Genomic DNA, 21,943 nt, shown 5'->3' on the forward strand with positions numbered 1-21,943 from the left:
GCTCATGCATTGCATGAATGCCTTTTATAAAAGTTCACTGGCAAGAAATTAATGCCTTAGCAGAAATGTATTGCTATAACATGAATAATGATATCAGCATACCAGAGGCATACTGCTATATCAAATAAAAGTTTTGAGTTAAAAACTGCTAGTGTAGTTCTTATTCCAGCTGTTGCTGCAATGTTCCTTCAATGATGAGTTGAATTTTCTTATGTAGTTCATAATCAAAGATGCAAGTTCATCAACAGTCAAGGCTAAATTATGTGTGCTGAAATCTTAATTTAACAATTTCAACAACACTTAGAAAAACAATTGTAAATGGGTTATGTTAAAATTATTCACATGAATGCTTAAAGGTAAGTATAGAAACTATCAGAACTGAAGAGAACAGAAGTCAGAGAAAAAAAATTGTGTTTGAGACTTTGAGACTTAAAAGGGCAAAGAGACTGGAAGACATTACATGTAATGGTAACTACTGAGTCATTATTGATAAGCAAAAGGTCAGTTGCTATGATATATATTTTTTTTTTTTCAGAGAAAAAAAAAAAAGGAACAGAAAGCCACAGGACTTGTACTTGATGGCTTTCTAGCACTGTGAATTCAGTTGCTATCAAGACAGAAATTGCAATTATACTAAGAAGGCATGCTATTGCCCTTACCAGAGACTCTATTTAAAGGCAGACATAAATTCAGTGAATGGTACAAGATCAATAGGATTGAATATGGTAGTTTGATTGGAGGAAAACTGAAACATATTAAGAAATATTCTGAAGTCTTCTGACAAATTTTGACTGCTGGTGATACAGTTTCATGTAGAATAAAACAGTTATAGGACACTTTAGGGATCTTGGAACCAAACAGATGAGAATGACACTTCAGGTGATTTTCTTTTGGTCTCATGAGCATGAAAATAAAAGCATTGGAAACCAAATTTTAAGTAAATGACAAGTGTGAAGACGAATGTTTGTTTCATGAAATATTGGTCTTATTCCAACATAGAAATGGGGGTATGAGTACATGTGATAAAGTGAGATTGTGCCTTACAAGGGCAGAGGCAGTTGCTTATGAGCACAGGTGAAATTAAGCTAGAAAAATTTGGAGAAATTCAAACTTGCAACAGAGAGGGAGGAAGGTAATGAAGATAAACAGAGTGCAAACTCAAAGGAAACTTTGGAAACAAACTGTAATAACAACAAAACATAAGGAGAAGAAACTGAATTTTTTCAAGGAACTCTGGTCAGAAGGGAGAGAAACTAGACACTTTTGTTGTGACAGATTTTAAAATTCTGGAGCTCTGGTAGAAATGATTCACATAGTGAAGTCTTAAATCTATCTCCAACTTGATGAAGGAGTTATGAGTGAACAAAAAATTTCCATCCTGAACTAAACATTGGACACTATGACTCATTTTAGAGTTCTTGCCAATTCAAAACTAGAACATTTTGACTGTGGTTAGTAACAAAATCTGTAATAGTTGGAATCTTTTAATATCGTGTCAAACTACAAAATCATGTGAGTTGTTCCTTGCATATTTGCATGTAGCAATTGGAAAAAAATACGCTTTTTATTATGAGAAACTTATTTTGGGATTTCATATCCATCCAACAATAAAATTTTATTGAAGTTCTCAGAAATGGCTTGCTTTCATTAATATAAGAAGAATGGTACCTAATTAGTTGCACCTGTTGACATGAATAATATTTCACCTGTTACCAACTTTTTTTAATTTGGTTGTATTTCTTTTGGACAAATAGAGGACATCCACCTCCACTCATGTAAATTCTCAGTTCTTCAAAAATTTACTTTGCAAAATATGAGAGGATGAACAAAGGGAAATCAGTTATTTCTGCATTCTTGACTTATGCAAGAATGTATCTCTTTGTATCCATATAGCCAAATGGTTTTGAATATGGACTGCAAAGCTAGACCATAAGGTGACTGCAAAACTAGTTAGAACACTGGACTCAAGGTGGTACAAAGTCAAACTGCTGGCAGGTTACCAGTAGCAACCCTCAGGGACCAATAAGGACCCAATATGTTTAAAATCTTATAAATGGATGAATGGATGGCATACACCCAGCAACTTCACAGATGAATTGTGGAGCAGCATCTGATGCTCTGAAGGTCAGAGCTGCTACTCAGTGTGGTTTCAATAGGCTGGAGAAATGGGCTAACAGAAACCTTATGGTATTCAAAAATGGTGTGTGCTGAATCTTGCACCTGAGACAAAATATGCATCATTCCATGCATCATTACATGCTGGAAACTGACTGGATAAAAAGGAACTGTGTACAAAATGTACTAGACAACAAGTTGAACAAGAGTTGGCAGTGTGCACTTGTGCTATCAGTACAGCTAACCACTTAATGGACTGTACTAGTGAGACTGTTACCAGAGGGCTGTGGAATTGATCCTTCCCCTCAATTCAGCATTTGCAAGAACATGTCTAAATTTCTGTATTTAGTTTTGGGCTCCCCAGCTCCAGAAGGACAATGTAGAGGCATAGAGATGGTCCCAGAGCTGCAGCATACAGTGTATGGGGAGTGGTTGGGAGAACTGCATTTGTTCATCAATGCTGAATGGAGACCTTATTGTCATCTGCAGTTACCTAAAGAAAGAGCAGAGAAGATGGATGCAGACTTCTTTAAGGTATACAGAAACAGGACAAAAGGTAATAGGCACAAGTTGCAGTACAGAAAGTTCTGATTTAGATGTGCAAAACTCCTTTGCCACAATGAAGATGGTCAAAACACTAAATCAGGTTGCCCAGAGAAGTTACTAACTCTTCATCCTGAGACATGCTGACTGGACACAGCCTGGACACTGAGTAAGCTGACCTAACTAGACCTCCTTTGAGCAGAAATTTGGACTAGGTGATCTCTGGAGGTCCCATTCAAATTAAGCTCTTCTATGATTCTGAAATATTATGAGTAAAATAAGTAATTAAAAGTGAGAAATGGCGATAAATATAGAAAGCATATTTTGGATGAGAAGTGAGACCTTTTCCGGAGAATTATATGGCTAAAATTCCATATTGCAATTCTGCTTGGCTCATATTGCAGCTCCACTTGGCTGGCTCAGTGGAGTTTGGAGTCTTTCCAAACAAAGATGGAAAAAAGAAATTAAGATGGATACATAAAGCAAAAGGAGTGAAAGACAAACAGATGGAAATTAACAGAAAGTATACCGTATGAAGTATGCCATTTTGATGAAAATATCTAAAACAGAAAGCGGAATAACTTGGCTGGTAAGAACAACTGGGTGAATTTTAAAACATTCCAGGAAAAAAAGGAGTTAAAAAAATAAAAAAGAAAAGAAAAGAAATCAAAAGAATGTTATCCTATTTTAGAGGAAGAAGATTAATTTTTCAGTGGTACTAATATGAAATAACACACATATATATATACTCCTGCTTTCTATTTGTAAAGGAGTAGGATAATTTGCTTTTGCCACAGTAATATGATAAAACACCTTGTATTTGTTCACAAAAATAAATTAGTAATTATCAGTGTTGAGAAGAGGTCAAAGAAACAGCAGGGTTAGAGATGTGAAAATATCTGAAATCTCTGAAAGCCTGGGATTTTTTTTTTTCTCTTTCATTTTGTCCCGCCTCCCCCAAGCCTTTTCTAGTTTATGGAAAGATCTAAATCACTATACTAATTACTTGCTTATTGAAACTAAATCTTATTTACTTTAAGAATGAGGAATGCTTTATGAATAATTTATTTAAACGTTGACAGTATTTAAGAAGTACTTATGCATGCTTATTACCTCCAAATAATATCAAATACATCTAGCATGAAAGGTGGAGCTGCACTGTGCTCTAAAATTTATACTTTTTATTTATTTATTTATTTATTTCTAAAATAAACAAAAAAATAGAATAGAGAATAGCTTGTCTGAAAGCAAAAGACTTTTGTTATATTTTCATAGAACTTAAAAGCTATAGGTCTGTTGTTATAATGCAGCTAAAAACACTATGATATTCTGAGCTAAAAACACTATGACATTCTGAGACATTACTTTTAGAATGTAAATGCATTCCTCCTTTCTTTAAATGATAAATTATTTATAAAACTAATTGATTTTTTTAACGTAAGTATGCACATATGTTAGAAAGTGTGTATATGTTTGTATGAATATATGTGTGCTGTTTTGGTTAAATTTATATAGTTTAAGCTCTAAGAAGAAATATCAATGTATTTTTAAATTGTAGAGTAAAGATCATATTAAGAGTTATATTGTGACAGTTTAGTGACAACCATTGTGCTAAAACAATTCAGGGGGCAGGTCAGGAGAATAATTAAGCAGCAAGATGAGAGCAGATCATAAGTTCAGAGAGTCAGTAGTTATTCAAAAAATAAGCACCAAGGGGAGCAGAAAAAATGTCCACTAGTTGTCTTAACAAGCCCTCCTTACCAATCAACAAAATGTTAATTCCTTTTTTTTTATTTTACAGCTGTGAATAACCTAACTAAGCACCTGCTAAATCTTCTAGGTATATACTAAATCCAAACTTTACAAGTAGTTTGTGTTTTCTTAGTGTTTTGGTAGTCACTTTGGTTAACTGTTGAGACTGACTGATAAGCATTGGGAGAGTGCTAAGGTATGTATTGCCCAAAGGTGAATGGGAATTAAAGGAATGTAAATCATTGCTGAAAAAGAGACAACATCAGAGCAAAATCCAGAAATAAAAATGCAGAACATAACTATGCCTAGGTTAGTCTAGCCCGAATTTATAAGAATCAAGCAGAGAACCTGACTACTGGGATGCCACACTATCAACCCTCATAAGGATAGGATTTATGAATTCAACATCAGAACTAGAGTTTGAGTTTCTGGTGCAAATAGGTTATACAGACCATGGTGGGGATTAAATCTAAGGCATTACCAAAGGCCTTTTGCTCTGTTTTAACCTCAGGTATAATATAAACATGCACAGTACTCATAGTGAGACATTGGATTCCTCTCTGTCTTACACTGAGTTTGCAAATCTGCTTAATCCTTGGCCTCGGATTTGTTCCTCGTGAAGCAGCTAGAGGAATTTCAACAGTTTTGAATTCCCCAATCTCTATTGTCTTTTTATTGTTGTTGTTTTGATTTTATTATGTTTGTTTGTTAAGGAGTGTGAACAGAAGTTCCTGATCCCTCTGTATTTTTATCAGGAACTTTCCTTACATCCTTTTTGGGTAGTCTGTTCTCCAACCACACTTTGAACCTCTTTTGTAAGAGACCTACTTCATTATTCTCTGTCAGGTGTCATATACCACAAGAGCTAAGGGGTTGTAGCAACTAATACTGCCTTGTGCTATTTGTGCTCCTCATCACGTAAGAGAAAAGCAGTCACAATGTCTGTACCATCTGCATCAAGACTGTATCTGAGCCATCTCCTGGCCAGAGTTGCCTCATTAACCTCCTCTACAAGAACAACTTTGCTCTTGCTTCTTCCTGCTTCCTATTTCTTTGTAAGTAGCATCAGACACTGTCCCAGCCTCCTAATTACATTCAGATGGTAAGCAAGTCTTTGATACAAGAGCAAAATGGACCGTTTGCAGGATATATTGCTAAGTGGAACACAAGTGCAGGTTTTCCAGTAGTTTCATTACATAATCACTTCTATTTAGTCCTGATTCAAGCAGTTTCAAATACATACACTCATAGAAATGTAGGAATTTAAATTGATTGTTTTACTCTGTAGGAATTTTGCATCTTGACTATGGGATCTTGTTTTAAAAGTGGGTTAAAAATTCTACTGTTAAAAAACTGAAACTGTATTTTCCAATATCTTAGAATCATAGAATGCTTTGGGTTGGAAGAGACCTTAAAGATCATCTAGTTCCAACACTCCTGCCATGGGGAGGGGCACCAACCACTAGACCAAGTTGCTCATAGCCACATCCAACCTGGCCTTGAGACATCCACAACTTCTTCAGGGAACCAGTGCCTCACCACCCTCTTAGTAAAGAATTTCTTCCAAATATCTAATCTAAATCTACCCTCTTTTATTTTAAAGACATTACTCCCTGTCCTATCACTGTGCTCCCAGATAAAGTGTCCCTCCTCAGCTTTCCTGTAGGCCCCCTTTAGGTACTGGAAGGCAGCTGTAAGGTCTCCCTGGAGCCTTTTCCACGCTGAACATCCCCAGTTCCCTCAGCCTGTCTTCATAGGAGAGTGTTCCAGCCCTTTGATCATCCTTGTGGGCCTCCTCTGTCTTCGTTCTAATAGGTCCATAATATATCTTCCATCTTAAATATAACATGGGAAAGAATGTCTACTGGCATGTGACAGTACCAAGATCACCTCTTTAAGGTGTCAGAAATGAATAATTAGCACAAGAATTTATCATTAATATAAAATACGATCTTCCTCACAAAAACCTTGCACTAGCACACATCAGTGCCTAATCTATATAGAGTACATCATGTAAGATAGACACAAATCAAAGAGGAAGATTTATTGGCACTTTCTTTTGCTTGATTTAGAGCTTTATCCATCCGACTGCTATCCTCAATTTAATGGGTAAACACACATTTAAATTGAACTACTAATGAAACTACTGAGACTGATTTTTAGTGATTTCTTGCACAGATTTATGACATGTATTGCCCTGTTTAATATGGCTTCCTCGTTGTAAAGATCCTAAATGAAATCAGAAAAATTACAAAAATGCTGCTAGGTCAGAATGTTTTTAGGTATGAATTCAAAAGCACTCCAAAATAGCAAGCCTTTTTCTTTTTTCTTTTTTTTTTTTCTTTTTTTTTTTTTTTTTTTTTTTTTTTTTCTTCCTTCCTTCCCTGAATGGGACTTTCAATGACAGATACACAGAAAGCTTAGGGGGCAGGTATGTCTAGAAACTACAAATTCTTCCTCTTAGAGAAGAGTGTTTTGTCTGTATTTTTTTGTGTGTGTTTTCTGGTTGTTTGGGTGCTCGGTTTAGTTGTCTTCCCATAATGTACTAAAATGTTCTCATGAAAATAGAATCAATACATCTGGCTTTTATGTGTAATACATATATACGCATATAGTATAGCATATGCATGTTTTTGTTTGTTTGTTTTCTGTACAGCTTTATTTTTATAGAAACATGCTTTGAACTACATCCAAAGGACTTAGAAATATATTTTGCTTGCTACAAATAAAAATATAAATATCTATAGCATAAAAGGAGATATATTTAAAGTTTCACTTCATTAGATTCATAGAATAAACTCTCATGTTTATTAAGCTACTGCAGGTTAATTTCATCACCCAAGATCTGCTCTTGACTGAATCAGTGTAACTAACAGCTTGCTCTAGACATCAGTCTGCAGATAAGTAAACCAATAACAATCTTGTGTGACACTGCAATGTGAAACAACTGGAAACAATTATTGAACACTAAGTATAAACTGCAGAAGCATCAGATGTATCCAAGTGATTTCAAAGAACCTGATGAAAGAAAGTGTTACGCTTTCTAAAAGTTACGGAATTTAGTGGTAGTTATGAAATATGAGTGGTAGTTTGAAATATGAACTCATGAAACGCTGGAAATGCCAAGTCAAAGTTCTGGAATTATTAATATAACAGAAAGTAACGGACCTTCACTATCAGGAAGAGAATTCTTTACAGAAAACTGTTAAGTTCATCAAGAGTTATTATGATGTCAGGTGCTTGAAGTGAACTACTTACAAAGTGTATATGCCAAACAATTTTATTCTTTTCTCCTACTGAAAAAGCAAAACCTGAGGAACAGTGACAGGACAAAGCCTGAAATCCTTGAAGAGTACTTTAGTATATTTATATATTTGTACTTAGAAGAGGCAGTTGTTAATGAATTTCATGAAGGTAGAAAAATCATGTGAATAAACTTGTCCTTTTAGGTGAATCATATAAAGTCACGCAAACACTTTTGCTAATTGTTATGGGTTAGATTTATTAATATGGTGAGAGATTCCTCAGCTGTGACAGAAAGCCCTGAAGACAGCAAAATGTTATATTAGCTTAACAATTGGTACCATTGTCAGACATTAAGGGAGCATGCCTGGTTCAGCTGAAGCTGTCCAGGTGATAATACGCAGCTGTATCATCTGGGGCTATGCATTCGTCAGTCGTTATAAGTAGGCTCAAACGTATTTGATACCTATTTATATATATATATTATAGAATAAAACAAATCTATAAAGTGTTGTGGTTCATTAAGATAATTTTAGAGTATTTTTTTGTTTGTTTGTTCTTGTTTTGTTTTGTTTGTTTGCTTGGTTTTTAGATTTAGACTAAGGAGTAAATATTACATAATGTCATCTATCACCAGTCACAGTCACATGGGTCTGGACACTTCCATCACATATCTTAAATGCTGTCTCATCTCCAGTGTACTTCTGAAATAATTTTAGGGCATTGTTTACTTGAACCAAGTTGCTCAAAAATGCAACTTACAAGATGATCATCTAAAATCCACCTCTTCTGTTCACTAGAAGAGGACAATAAATCAAAAGTTAACTGATTGATATCTTCTCTGATTCAGCTGTTCCTATTTAAAGGTCTGCTGAAGTTTCCTGTTGACACAGTAGTGTTCCTGGGCAAAAGGCTTTTGTTGTGGTTGCATTTAGCTGTTGTCCCTGTACTTGGTACAGATTTTAGGAAAGAGAAATGGTGTTTGTTTATGCCAGATGGTATACAAATTGTTCGTGAAGCATGCTGGGATCATGAAAGTTGAAATAGTACATGCACGTATATAATTATCTTTCTATACATTTTTAATGAGTGTATTAATCTGGCACCTGGGGAGAGTAGATATGGCTCTTATAATGGCAGTTCAAAATGATCAGATTACACACAGAGCTAAACATGAACTTTTCTTTCCTTACCCTGAGAACTCTGTTAGAAATAGAAGGAAATCAAACACTATCTTCTAGTTAAACTGTACACATTTCATTAATAAATTAACATTGGAGACATAGTCTCAATCTATAAAACAACTGGGAAAATAGCAAAGAGAAAATAAAATAGCAGACACTACTCAGAAGAAGGTCAATCAGTCTGAAATAGACTGAGCAGTAGATTGCAATATTAGACAGCCTGTGACCTTGTAATATCTTTTTCTTTTCATGCCCTGAACACTTAAAATAAAATGTCATAATTTGCTGTGGCATATAGAATACAGTGCAGAAATGATTTGTTCTTGATGTTTTTATTTATTTATTTATTTATTTTGTCTTTAAAATCAATGTGGAAATTTCTCTTTCTGTAACTTGAGAGTGCAACTTTCGGGTTTTTTTCTGATTTCTTAAGGAAAATCTTTCTTAAGCTACTAACATTAAGAATATCAAAATATTATAATGTAATGAAAAATATTTGATGAACATTTATTTTTCTGAGCATTGTTTTTCTGAGCAGTTTAATAGAATGGTTGCAGTATCCCTTTTTCATCATTCAAAAGTAATTGTGTATCAATAAAGCAGATATCATGACTGAAGAACAATTTCTAGACATGTATCCGTACTACAGTAGACTGATGATTTTCCCAAGATACATGTTTCATATATGAAAGAGTGAAACAGAGAAAAGCATAAATCCATCCTTCTAAAAATGTCAACAGATAGGTAGGACTATTTAGTAGATTAATAATGAGAAACAGCTATTATATATGAAGCTGCTTTCTTAATAATAATAAAAAAATAAATCATTGGTAATAAGGAAGATGTTGTTTGATAGATCAGTTTTCATAGTCAAGATTTTTCTTCACAAATCCATCCTTTGCAGAGGACTTCTATTTCAGAAGTCTCAGTTAGAAAATGAAAAAAACTGAACTAGCCAAATCAGGAAAACATTTTGTAGTTAGTCCTTCCCAATCACTGGTAAGGCAAATTTTACAGAATGTGTCAGGATGCCTTGTGCTTTTGTCTGATTTTTTTTTTTCCAATAATAAAATAGAACTGGACTGATATTATTTTTGCCTGTCTTGCAAATATGAAGAAAGAGGAAAATGTAGTGGAAACTATAATCACAACAAGCTATACAGAGTCCCTCCATTTTACTAACCATAAAAATATAAGTTGAAAAAAAAAATGAATTGGACTCTTTATTTCATGAATACTAGAAAAAGTGCATGGAAGGGGTGACAAAATTTGCATATTGCTCATGACAGAATTCCTAACTAAAGCAGATCATAGATACTTAAACTTCTTGCTTCTGTGCTTGGTGTACTTTGTTAAAAAATGGAGAAACAGAACAGCACTTTTAAAGTTATATGCTATAAGAAAATGCAATGAAATTTAAAGCAAATGTTAGAATTTGCTGTGAAGGTCTCGATCAAGGTAAGAATGTGGAACAGCTATTTAAAAATATACTTCCTTTGTCTTAAGCTTCTAATTCAGTATTCGAGTAATCAAAAAAGTAGTCTGTTCTTCAAAAACAGTGCATGCAGAAATTTCCCATTATTGTGATGCTTCTTTTTTTTATTTCTAAATACCAGACATTTCTGGCATTTTTAATGGTATTTTAGTATATGCATATAGATGTAAAACCATTGTGACTGTACAACATATATAGTCAACACAGATTTAAGTCTAAAATATGACTTACTATTACAGAAATATCAAATCTTCCTTATGTCCAATGGTTTATTTTACTACAGAGACATGGACAATGTTAGAGGGAAGAAGTATTATTCCTTAAGCCTAATGTACTGAAACATGTTAAAATTACTTCATGTCATGCTGCCTGGAGCAGTTTCAAAACTTGTTGAATTGTTAAAGCTCTCTTTGCAAAACCTGAAATAGCTAAGGAGAAAATGGTTTTCTTTTACCCTGTAAAAGTGCTGACTTGCCTATTCACATATTGAAGTGCTTTGTAATGCACAATGTAGTCTGGAACAGGAAATACACCTGGGAAACTGAAAAAAAACAAGTGCTATCTACTATTCTAGATTTGTATGGAAAACAATGTCACCCTCAGGAAAATGTCAGTTGTACCTACAGCACAAATTGCATTTAGGAATTACTTTACCTTTTAGTAATGCAGATCCATGAGAGGAAGCAAAATTTTCAAGAAAATAATATAAAAATAAAGAGCATAGGAATGTGAAATTTTGCTGTGACATTCTCTCTTACAGTCTAAGGCATATACAGAACATAAAATAATGTTTGCGTAAGACTTCCAACTCCTAACCTCAGAGTTGTGTTCTAACTAAACAACACAAGTGCCTTTCCTTTTGCTCTTTAATTTAAAATGTTTGTTCCTACCCATGTCACTGCAGCTTCTGATCACATTTATTAAGGGACTTCCTTCTGCTCATGTCTGCTTATGCCCCAGCGCAGTTTTCTTACCTATTGTATTCGTCCTTGTTTGACAGGTTTCCTGCCAACTGTTGGTGGATTTTTCTTTCTTTTTACTTGCAGATATCATCCCAGTGGCCACAACCTCATTGTTAATAATAATTCCTTGAGGCAGCTCCTTTTTACCTGCCTTTACATTCATCCATGTGCTTTACCTTCAGCAGCAGCCTGTCTTCACTTCCCAGTAACTGCACCCTCCTTCCCTCATTACCTTAGGAGCTTTCATTAATGTCTTTATTAGAAGAAATCCCTTCTCAGCTTTATGTTCTAGTACAATGTGTGTGAAAAGCAGAATATGGAGGATCCTCTGAAACAAAGTATGTCCAAACTGACCCTAGTGATTAGTATACATATAAATACATATGCACATACATATCATAGAATCATAGAATCATTAAGGTTAGAAAAGACCTGCAAGATCATTTGGTCCAACTGTCCCCCTACCAAAAATATCACCCACTAAAACATATCCTGAAGCACCGTGTCGAACATTTCCTTAAACACCACCAGGGACGGTGATGCCACCACCTCCCTGGGCAACCTGTTCCAATGCCTAATCACTCTTTCTGAGAAGAAATGTCTCCTAATTTACAATCTAAACCTCCCCTGGTGCAACTTGAGGCCACTCCCTCTTGTCCTGTTGCTGCTTATCTCTGAGAAGAGGCTGACATCCATCTCCCCACAACTCCCTTTCAGGTAATTGTAGAGAGCAATAAGGTCTCCCCTGAGCCTCCCCTTCTCCAGACGAAATGAACCAGTTCCCTCAGCCGCTCCTCATAGGACTTGTGATCTAGACCCCTCACCAGCTTTGTACCATTTCTCTGGACATGCTTCAGGGCCTCGATATCCTTCTTGTAGTGAGGGGCCCAAAGCTGAACACAGTACTCGAGGTACAGCCTCACCAGAGCAGAGTACAGAGGGACGATCACCTCCCTGGTCCTGCTGGCTACACTATTCCTGATACAAACCAGGGTGCTCTTGGGCACCTGGGCACACTGCCGGATCATGTTAAGGCGAGCATTGACCAACACCTCCAGATCCTTTTCCAGCACAGCTTTCCAGCTACTCTGCCTTGTAGCTTGCCTGTAGCGGTGCATGGGGTTATTGTGGCCAAAGTGCAGGACCCGGCACTGAGGCATGTTGAACCTCATCCTATTGGCCTCTCCCCATCAATCCAACCTGTCCAGGAAATCATATATTTGTGATTTTCCATTTTGATTACAGAAATCTTTTTCACTCATCTAACCATTCTGACACAAATTGTTAACTCTAATTCATCTTTGATATGCCTATTAAGATCATGTTCCATATTTACTGATGAAGAAACCCTGGATGCTACTTTGAATCTTTCTTCTGGTTTCCCCTATTACATTTTAAATTCTTGTTTGCATATCTTGCATTTTCTTATTTATTTAGCCTTCTGCTTTATTTCATGCTCCTTTCTGCACAGCCCCTGATTTTTTTAGGGCAAGGGTACTCCACTACATGATATATGAATATTATATTTTAGACATCCTAAAATGAATAATTATGAAATGTCCCTCCAGATTACTCTTTTTCATAGATTTTCCAGTGTCTACTTAAGGCATCAGCGGTGTTCATCCTTGGTCCAAACAAGCAAATGGATTTTCTGTGAACAAAACCCTGTCAATAGGAAAATCTCAGGAAAAAATGAAAAAATAATCTGTCACTGACACATGTAAGAATATTTTGAATATGGATAATTCTTAGAAAAGAGGGTGGGAATCTTACTCTTTTGATGTGCTTGGACTGGCTCATGGACCGTAGGTGGGGTGTCTTTTCACTTAAGAGAAATGTTTGCAGTTAAAAATTTTTAAGAGCACATTTTTCTTAGATTTAGACTAGTAGAATTGTAAATATTTGTATAAGTTATTTCATGTTAACCACAATAAAAATGTATAATTTTGGCTTCTAGGATGTCAGACATTTCTATCCTAGGAAAACAAACTATTTTCAGACGTCAAGTTCACATTGTTTTTCTCACTTTGCAAATAGAGACCACTTCTGGGAAACCACTTCTAGTGCAGGAAATGTTGAAAACTACTGGAGTGGGTGTTTGCACATGAATTAAACATCAAACGACCTGGTATTTGACAACTGTTCCATTTAATTTACTGTAACTGTGATCAAAGCTACAGCTAGCAGTCTGTCAGAAATCCATTTTCTTGTTTGTTGAAGCATTCTGACACAATCCAATCATGAAACTTATTGAATCTCTCTAAAGTGACATTATAAAATATTTTAAAATTTATTTTCAAGTTAAAAAACAAAACAAAACAAAACAAAAAACATGTGAGCATACGAAAGGGATCTGCTACAGACCTGTTAGGTGATCATCTAGGTCTGAGCTGTTGCTAGCAATGAGATTCTACCATTCCTTATATAAACGTAGTCTCCCCCTCTTAGGTAGATTGCTTAGCCCCATTAACACTATTTGAAGTTTATGCCAGGATTTCTCCCCTGCTTTTTTTTGTTTTTTTTTTTTGTCAGAAAACTTTTTCCAACTTACAGCTTAATAATATTTATGAATATTTCATAACTGCTGCATCTTTTATCACCTTTATTATTTTGTCTTGCTAACATTTACTTTATTCAATGTTTTCATAAACACTACTCATAGACTACAGACTGGGTGCCTCATAAAACACACTCCTAGTTTCCCTGAAAGGGAAAGGTTTTTCTATATACCTTTTTCGTGTTTCAGGGCTAAAAAGATGAATTGCCCAGACTATGAAGAAAGAAGTTTTACAGTGCTTTACACACTGGCATTAATTTTATTTTCTTATTTCTTCCAGGTGGGTGGGGTGGGGGAGGACAAAAAAAAAAAAACAACCAAAAAAACCACCAAAAAAAACCAAACAAACAAACAAAAAAACAACATACATTTGAAACAACAAGTTCAAATATAACAAGATCAAGTTTGCCTTTTCTATTGCAATATTGGAGTCATTCAATGAAGTGAACAGAACAAGAACAGTTAAGTGTGACAATAATTAATCAGATGAAAGATCCATCTATCATATTCCCCACATTGTTTGTAAGAAAATGCCTCTGAAAAAAAAAAAAAATGGAGGGAACATATATGATGCTTCCAGGTAATGTTCTTCTACCTTTAAATTATTTTCAACTCAAAGATTTAATGGGTGGTATTATTGTGTATTTAGGTAACCCTTATTGGACTCTTCCCTACAATTTCCCAGTTTCCATTCTTAAACCCACATAAGACTTCAGTAGCCACAACCTTTTTGGTAAAATGTTTAATATGTCATCGCCCCTTTCCTAAATATCATCTCCTTTTGTTCATTTTGAACCTATGTTAATTTGCTGTGTCTTTAACTGAAAAGAGAGCATGAAGAGTTGATCTCTCTATGCCTTCTCCACGTTACTCAGGATTTTGTAGACCTTCTTAATTTTTCTTTTAAGTAATTTATTTTTCATATTTTTACCATCCATATTTTTCAAATTATTCTTTTTTTTTCTCATACAAAAGTCTTATTCCTTACCTTTATTATATCCTTTTTGAGGTGAGTGGACTAGAACTTCACTTTATTTTCAAATTGCAGGTGAACCTTGGGTTTACAGTGGCATAACTATATTTTCTGTTTCATTCTGTATTCCTATACTAACATTTAATTTACTTTTTAACAGCTACTGAACATTGAGCTGACAGTTTCATGGAACTACATATTACAATCCTAAGGTCTCTCTTCTGAATAGTAATGCTTAGCTCAGAGCTCATCATTTTTATGTGAAATTAGGATATATTTTTTTTTTTCTCCCATGTGGCACTTTATATTTATCTGCACTTAATTTCAGTCATTCAGGCTTATAAGGCATATTCTGCTGCAGTTCTTCACTGTGCACTCTTACCCTGACCATTCATTCCAAATAATTTACTACCATCAGCAAACTTTCTTATCTCTCTGCTTACCCTCTTTCCTACTTAATTTATGAGTATGTTGAATACTACAGTTATCAGCACAACTGCTGTGGTGATTTCCTCTGTAGAACTCAACAATTTTTACTGCTTCTCTTTCAATCAGTTATTTTACCATTTAAGAACTTTCTTCTTATGCTGTAACTGCTTAGTCACCTTGTAAGTCTTCTGTGAGAGATATTCTCAATAGTCTTTTGGAAATCTATATCAATTATATTACTCTGCAAGTAATATTCGCTCTGTTTCTACCTGAAACTTTTGAAATTCAAGCCTGTCTAGTAATTACAGTAAAGAAAACTGTGAAAATACACTGTTTCTTCACTATGCAAACTTAATAAAATTCTGGGCAATACATGCAAGGCATCATTTATAAGAAGCACTACTGTGCATTCTTTGAGTTTGTTATCCAATTGAGCAGGTGGTATTGGAATTGTCTGCTGTTTCTGAAACACGGAATCAACTTCTAATAAACTGGACACTTAATCAGACCTAGAACTACTCAATACATCCACTAATTTATGATTTCTGATGTTCCCAGGACTTTGTCAACAGAAGTTGGCAGAAGCATGGACATATTTTCAGGCTCAATTTTATGACTTTTTTTTTTTTTAAATTTTTCTCTTCCCTTCCCCACTTTCTTATTTTCCTTGGTATTTAGCATTTGAGATCTCAATAGTATCATTACAGTACTTAGTGTTTGACTCCACAAAACTCTGTTCATTTGTGACTTCTTTTAATATGCATCAATGTATATCGTGAAGAAATAGATTCTGAGAAGACATATCAATTTAAAAATCAGAATTTAGGTAGAAATATAAATAGCGTATAGCTTAAATATGTATGAATTGATAAACTTTTCTCTGATTGGAAATGCAGCATCTCTCTCAGACCTAGAGAGGTCCAGCCACTCATTCAGATATTCCAAGCATTATGACAAGATGTAGCTGTCAAAGGCAATTGTATAGTTAGAGCTCCACACAATTTTCCACTGTAGCCCTATGGGTTTAATTCCGCTTTCAGGAATATAGCATTGCATGGGTGTGATTAAAGCCAGCTTCTTATATATGCTTATCATTTATTGCTGTAGTTCCTTTTCCCTTAACACAACAAATATACAAGAAGTCCGCACTCAGATTTCTCATTTATAGATGATGTGCAGTGAAAACAGAGCTGACTTGCTGATTAACCTGTTGGAGTGAAAGAGAAGGTTCTTGGTATTTGTGCTGATAGAAACTCTCAATTCCTTCTTAGGAGCACTTCTCAGAAGTGAGTTAAACTGGTTACTAAACACATGCAGTGACTTAGGCATCTGGGTATTCTACTGAGGTACACTCGAGTTATTTGGAAGCAGAGACAAAGAACCTGCACTACAGTTGTAAAACAGAAATTAACATTCAAGCACTTCTCGTGTATATTCCTTAATAATGACCATTTATATCTTACATCTGCTATCTTACACTGAAACATAACTCAGGTATATTTTGATTTAGTAATTATCTTTAACGTGTGAAAAATTAGTATAAAACACACTATTTAAAAATAGGTTTTGTTAGTATAGATTAAATGACGGCCAATAAGAATATGGTATGTGGTATGGATTTCCTGTACCTAGTACTCTAATAATACTATTTATTTAACTGTTTATTTAGTTATTTATTTGGAACAATCTCATTCTCTATTATCTGTCTTTATTTCTGGCATGTAATTCTTCTATTTTTCTGTTTATAGTACATAGATCTAGGTTAAGACTTTAAAATGTCCTTTATTTTGGACTTATGGGTGGAGTGCAATGTGTTCTGGGTCACTTTTTTTGACTCTGTAAAACCAAACACAGTGATTAATTTTTCAGTCTTCACCAAATGGGACCAGTTTTCGGTATTTTTGTTTCCAAGCATTAGTCTTCTGCAATCACTGAACCCAAAGGCAAAAATACTCAAAGGTGGATATGAATTTGCATATGCACCTTCTACTCTATATGACCCTATGGCCTAGAATACCTGGTTTCCTATGTACAAATAATTGTTATCAGAACATTTGGGTAGATCTTTATCTGAACTTTTTGTCTGAACTAAGTTTATATTGTTAGAAGATAAATAGATGGCACTAGGCAGGATTAATCTCATACACAGACAGATGTGTTCTGGGCACCTAGGGTCAATTCTGTTTCTGAATTTAGGTACCTAGCACCAGCTGAGACGTCCGCAGGCATATTGTCTGGCTAGCAGCTGTTGGCTCATCTCAGACCTGGTACTCGTTGTATCACATCTGCTGGGCTGATAGGGATACCTTTATAACTGCAGCATGTTTGACACTAGGCACATAAATTCAGCTCCTAAATTAATTTCTTGTAGTTCAACCCTTTTACCCCAGTTCAGAAAAAGCATCTCATTTCAAGATGACATTTTAGTTATTTAACTTAATTTAAATGTCTGCATGATATATAATTAAGTATGCATTTCAGATTAGCTTGAGTTATGTAATGAATTCATACTTCTGTGTCTTGTTTCTATCTTGATTCTGTGTTTGGGATTGAACCTCTAATGTTAGATGTAGGGGGTGCCCCATTCCTTGTAATTATATGATGTGGCAGCACTACTTACCAGAATGTCACTTTAGCTTTGCAAGTTGCAGCATCTGACTTGCAGGGAGTGGTTTCTGCTGCCTCCAGTTAATCAGAAAAGACCTGTGAGGGAGAGATATATTACTCTTTCTGTGATGCATACCCAGGCATGAAGGGTTAACCTAGTCACTGTAGTTAGGGAAACAAATAGGACTGACTATCCCACTGCAGCCTCCGGGGGAGACATTAGCTCCTCTGTGAGATGCTCTCTGCTGCTCCTTCTCAATGTTTAGCACCATTTGCCACTCCAGTGTGGCACAAAACGCAAATCATGCCAGGACTACAACAACCTATTGAGAGAAAAACTTTATTAGGATACCTATTCTGCCTTCAGCCCTCCCTCTGGATTCCAGAGTAGTGGTTGTTGTATTATGTGTTGACATGGTGTTGAGCAAAACTAAGGTTTCCTGAAGTGCTCTAATTCCAGTAACAACATTAATACTTGAGATATACAATGCAAAGCTCTTATAAAACCCAGCATAGTTATCTGCAAAAAGCTTGCAAAAAGAAATTCAGTAGCATCTATAAACATGTTCTTTAATATTTCACTCTACATTTCTTAGGGATAGAGGATGTTCATCATTTTACATACATCAATGCAAGCACAATTCAACGTAGTACTGACATATAGTCTAATTGGCTTTAAAATGGAATTTTGTTTTTTGAGTGCTAATTTTCAGGTAATGACTTTCTAATTGATTTTCTCTTTATGAAGGACCATTGATTCGTTCCCTTCAATGAAATTCAGTTAGCTTCCTAAGAGAATTTATGAAAAGCTGCTGAAAACAAGGATCTGTCACTGCTGCTTTCTTTCCAACTTTCTTTACTCTCTGCTCTAAAATGTGTTCTTTATATTCTTCCCTAAACAAACTTAGACTGACAAAGCTAAACAACTGTAATGTATATGTGTGAGCATGAAATGTGTTCTTTCCAAAAAAATGCATCTGTTCAAAGATGGATTGAACTCCTGTGACATTCTTCCTAAAAACTGGGTATTCACCATGTCCTCTGATATATTAATATGACAGTTATTTAATGTTTGTACCAGAGTTATTCTAAGCAATCAGACTGAATTGCACACAGATTATCAGAACTGATGTTATTTACAAAAAGAGAAATTACAATTTTTAAATGGCAGTATGAACTACTGTGTTATCACATCAGTTATGTTATTGCGAGTTAAGTTACAGCTGATTTTGTATGAAGCACACTAGAGACTGCCTGAAAGTTTTCTGCTACGGCACAATATACAGTCCCAGCTAGATAATAATGCATAATGAGAATGATAAATTTAAACATTTTAGTGATATCATTTAAGAAGGGATTGGACCCTAATTTTTAAGACCGTGACATAGCAAAAGAATGAACACAACAAAAAATGAGTTAAAAAACATGCTGTTATTTTAGTCTGATTCTACACATCCATCAGTTACAGAGGAAGAAAAATTAATAAAAAATAAGCTAGTATCTTTAAAAGCAAGCCCGTACAGCTTTTGCAAACAAGATCATGTTGTCATTTTGCAAACCGTTCCAGGCAAGCTAACGGTTTGGCTTGACTATCTGATTACTCTGATGTTCTGGAAGTATGTCAATGTTGTCTCATCTTAGTTTGCCAGGTATTTGCAAAGGATAAGGCATCCATGACAGTGAACCATTTCTTAGATCAGGAGCAAAAGACTGAGATCCAGTGGCTGGAGGAAAAACCAGACAAAACATGCATAGAAATAAAACATATTTTTAACACTAATTAACTATTGGAAGAACTTCTGTAGGGGTGTCATAAATTTGATTTTCCATTACTTTCAGTTTTGAAATGAAGAGTTAATAAGCTTGTAAATGTTGTAGTGTAGCCTTGACTGGGAACTCATTACTTGAACTATTTCATGGGAGTCTGTTCTCTGTGTCTACTGAACCCCTGACTAGATTTTGATAATGCTCTCTTTTGGCCACAGGAATCAATGACCCTGTCTCTTAATTTTTTATTAGTTATTCTTTAAGAGAGTAAGGATGCAAAAACAGTGCGTAGATTTTCTTTTTATTTTTAAAGGATCTGTGCATAAATAATACCTAATTAATTCTGAGCAAACACTTCTGAGAATATTGTCTCCATTTTATAGACAGAGTGAGGTTCAGAGACATTGGGTTGTTAATCTAAGTTCGAACAGTATTTAAGCAGCAAAGGAGACTACCAACAGACATTCCTGGCTTCACTGCTTGTACTATTACAAGTATTTAGAGAGCTTTATCAAGCCACTGTAAAGATATTTCATGCAGGTGCCTCCTTCAATACAACAGAAAAACAGAATAACATTAAAATAGAACTTGAAGACCTTCAGATTTATTCTGAACACTTGCAAACATGGTTTCAAAATACTCTCAAGAAGTAACTGTTAATTAGTTAGTAGTTAATCTAGAAGGCAGGGAAGACAGGGAGATCATTGTTCCTTTGCCTTTCCACTTTTTCTTCCTAAAAAAAAAAATAAAAAAATCACAAAGAGTATTTTTGGTTTCTCTTACATTAATTGTACAGAAATAATAAATAGCATAATATTAATAGTAAATATCATAGAGTGTTCCCTAAAAAAGCTGGTAATAGTAACAACCTGCCCTCCTGGAAAATGGTAATGTCCGTATACTGTATATATGGTAAAAAATATGCAAGAAGATTCAATGTAATATCTGCCAATCCTTTCCTGAGGAATATGGGCCTTTGTATAGGAAGAAAACCACATCCCACCTTTTCTTGTGATATAGCAAATCCTTTTTACTGGTAAGCAATATAGAACAAATACTGGGTCTCTGTATTTGTATTATCAAAGCTTCCATTGTCTGTTTCTACACCAGCAGGAAAACATGAGGCACAGGTGTACTCTGTTGACATCTAAATTTTCCTTTTATTCAGTGTCCATAAAGGCTGTCAAACCTACTCAGTGATATAATCAGGAGACTGCTGCAAAGCAAAACTAGACTCAGTGTCACTGCTTCCTTTTTTCAAAAATCTTGTCTGCCAACAATAAACAAACAAGAAATATCTGAATCAGATAAAATTCTCCACGCTGCATGAAGAAAAAAATGACTTGCAAACAACTAGTGATCAATTGACTCTAAATGTTCAATCCTCTAAGATTTATAACACAGCTTAAAATTAAATTTAGGGAGTTCCTGTTGCAAACAAATTAGGCCATTAAATCATTTTACTATTCATTTTATGAGTTGTCTTTTATCTATTGGGAAAAAAAGAAAAGAAAAGAAAAAAAAAGAACAACAACAACAGAGCGGGGGGGGGGGGGGGGGGGGGGCGTGTTGGAGCTAGCAATAACACCAGGTGCATATGCCCAGGTAGTGTTAGGAGCCTGCTGGACCTCTCTGTGAGGTGAGGCCAGGGCTGCCCCATGCTGGCTCCAGTGGTTCCACCACAGGGCCCGGCTGAGCCCCTCGGCCACGGGTGGGCTCCTCGGGGAGAGCGGAGCTCAGCAAGGACCAAACGCTGCCTGGCAGTGAGGAAAGGAGTGCGAGAAGCAGCCCTGCGAGCAGCCAGGACAGGAGGTGCTCCAGGCGCCCAGCAGAGCTTGTCCTGCAGCCCCTGGAGAGCCCAGGCTGGAGCAGGGGAGAGGTGTGAGGAGGCAGGGGCAGCACAGAGGAGCTGCTGGGGGTGACCGCAGCCTCTGCTCCCCAGCACCTCTCAGGGAACTTGGGGGAGGTAGGAGTCCAGTGGGGTGAGCCTGGGAAGCAGGTGGGGTGGAGGTGTTCTGTTTTTAATGTTTGTTTCCCTCCATCCAGCTCTATTTGGGAATAAATCAAATTAATTTTCCCCAAGGTGAGTCTGTTTTGCCTACAGTGGTAATCAGTAAGTTATCTCCTCATCTTTGTCTCAACCCAAGAGCTTTTATATCTTATTTCCCCCCCTTTCCCTGCTGAGGAGGGGGAATGAGAGAGCAGCTGGGTGGGCTTCTGGCAGCCAGCCAAGGTCAACATATCATGGTAGGTTTTGATAAACAGGCACATGGGAAACTATAAGCTACAGTGTTATGAGAGAAAATAAGCCCCTTT

At 35.7% G+C, this 21,943-nt stretch overlaps 1 protein-coding gene and 1 long non-coding RNA gene across 21 annotated transcripts in view; one reads left to right on the forward strand and one right to left on the reverse strand.

Moving 5' to 3' along the window:
* Positions 1–21,943, forward strand: part of CNTNAP2 (contactin associated protein 2) — a 1,168,055-nt gene that overhangs the window by 475,358 nt on the left and 670,754 nt on the right. The window lies entirely within an intron of this gene.
* LOC310895521 lies at positions 539–21,146 on the reverse strand. The gene is made up of 2 exons (XR_014580752.1): positions 20,631–21,146; positions 539–20,360 (listed from the first exon to the last, which is right to left on the reverse strand). It is a non-coding gene; the product is annotated as an uncharacterized lncRNA (long non-coding RNA).

The sequence above is a fragment of the Anser anser genome, assembly GCF_964211835.1.
Source record: "Anser anser genome assembly, chromosome: 2".
In the NCBI taxonomy this organism is placed as follows: domain Eukaryota; kingdom Metazoa; phylum Chordata; class Aves; order Anseriformes; family Anatidae; genus Anser; species Anser anser.